Here is a 2,400-nt window from a genome sequence, read left to right on the forward strand (position 1 = left end):
AAAAAAATTATAAATGTTGAAGGAGATGTGAAAAAACTGGGATAATAAATACATTGTTAGTGGAGTTATGAACTGATTCAACCATTCTGGTGAGCAATTTGGAACTATGCCCAAAGAGCTATCAAACTGTGTGTATACTTTGATCCAGCAGTGTCTTTCCAGGACCTGTATCCCAAACAGATAATAAAAATGGAAAAGGACCCACATGTGCAAAAATGTTTGTGGCAGCCCTTTTTGTAATGGCAAGGAACTAAAAACTGAGTGGATGCCCAGCAGTTGGAGAATGGCTGAATAAGTTGTGGTATATGAAAGTTATGGAATATTATTGTTCTATAAGAAATTTGATCAGCAGGATGATTTCAGAGAAAGCTGGTGAGACTTACTTACATGAGCTGATGCTAAGTTAAATGAGTAGAACCAAGAGAATATTATACATGGCAACAACAAGATTATGTGATGATCAACTATAATGGACTTGGCTTTTTTCAATAGTGACGTGATTCATGTCAATTCCAATAGACCTGTGATGGAAAGAGCCATCTGCATCCAGAAAAAGGACTATGGGGACTGAATATGGATCACAATACAGTATTTTCACCTTTTTTGTTGTTGCTGTTTGCTTGCTTGTTTTTTCCTTTTAATTTTTTTTCCCTTTTTGATTTGATTTTTCTTGAGCAGCATGATAAATGTGGAAATATTTTTAGAAGGAGTGTACATGTTCAACCTATATTGGATAACTTGCTGTGTAGAGGAGGGAGGAGGGGGACAGGGAGAAAAAAATTTGGAATACACGGTTTTGCAAGGGTGAATGTTGAAAATTATCTTTGCATGTATTTTGATAATTAGAAGGCTATTATTAAAAAAAAAAAAAGTTACCTGAGCTTACCTGAGTTGATGACAATCATTTTTCTTTTATGTTTTGCCATCTTAGGAAGTGCCTGCTAAGGACCCCTCCCCATATCAGACCTCAGTGAGTCAAAGGCTAGATATAATTTGTGTCACCTGTCATGCCTCTAGTTATCTCCTAATCTGCAGGTTCCATTCCCTGGGACTTCTCAAGCTTTCATCACCTGTTGAGACCTCTCTACCTTCAGCTTCCACCCTGTGCAGCGTTAATGGATACATGGACTTGTTGCAATAGTCTACCAAGGAAATCCTTGGGAGTCCATGCTCATGAGCTGTCCTCAAGTCCACAAACAGAAATGTTGCTGTTCTCTAAATAGTTAAACCAATGTATGCCACCAAAGTGTTCACAAGTATCAAGCAGTCAGGTGCTCAGAAAATGCAATAGGACAAAGGACATTCTATTATCTAGCATGACTTCAACTTTGACAGGTTCTCTAGTTTGGTGATATTAACCTTAAGGTAATGGGATCTGGAAACTAGTCAATTCCTTTACATTCTCCATCTCCTTGTCCCTGATCTCCAGGAAAAGACTGGAGAAACAGAGAAATTTTATCCCAAATCCAAGAATTCTGGTTTTGGGCACTCAAATATGATTTATCTGCACACACAGTATTCCTAGAAATCCAGGAATGCTTCACAGTTAAGTCTGTTTTCTCTAATCACTAGGAGGGGCTTTGGGGTCTGATGTGATCTCTAGAATCTGGGATTCTCTGAATCTCCCAGATAACCTCTAGTTTAAGAGTGGACAGGCCTGTAGTCCTGGATCTAAACGGGAACTAGGCTAGTCTCCATGAAGTATGAAGAGACAGACACTTGGCAGAGGATCATGACCCTTTCTGTAAATCCCTTACATCTTGGGATCCATGCATCTCCATGCCCGCGACTTGACTCCAAGCTCTGCAGCTAATTCAGTGTTTTCACCAAGTGACTTCATTTCTCTAGGTCTCACAGTCTTGATGTGTCAAATGAATTATCTTAGATGATTTTTCGGTCCCTTCCAGCTTTTCTGTCCCCAGAGAAGGCGGCGCTGATGAAGCCTTGTGACTCTTTGGGACACGCTTTATAAAAGTCTGACGACAGTTAACAAATAAGCAGACGCCCTCCTTTGGGTTTTCCCCTGCAAAGTCACAGTGAACAAGAATTTAAGGGAGCAGGGTGACAGCTTTCTGGGGGCGGTCTTCTAGGAAGCTGAAATCTAAAGGATTTGCCCATCTAAGGCACCGCTAACAGGAAGAACAACCACAGCAAGCACAAAGCCAACACTCCTGCCAAGGCAACCAAGCCTTGCCATGCCAGTCCAGCCCGGCTCCCGGTGCGGGCCCGGGCCGTCCAGGGGGTCTCCAAGCCCGCGCCGGATCACGTGGCGCGCCTTCTGCTGCCCTCCCCACCCCTCCCACTCTGGAAGCCCCTGGGTTCGGTTCTTTTCCCGCCCGCTGGACCGCGCTCTCGGCGGTTAAGGCGCTTCATTCCCTTGGCAACCCGCGGGGCGGGGAG

This window comes from Sarcophilus harrisii, chromosome 3 (genome assembly GCF_902635505.1).
Source record: "Sarcophilus harrisii chromosome 3, mSarHar1.11, whole genome shotgun sequence".
Taxonomy (NCBI): Eukaryota; Metazoa; Chordata; class Mammalia; order Dasyuromorphia; family Dasyuridae; genus Sarcophilus; species Sarcophilus harrisii.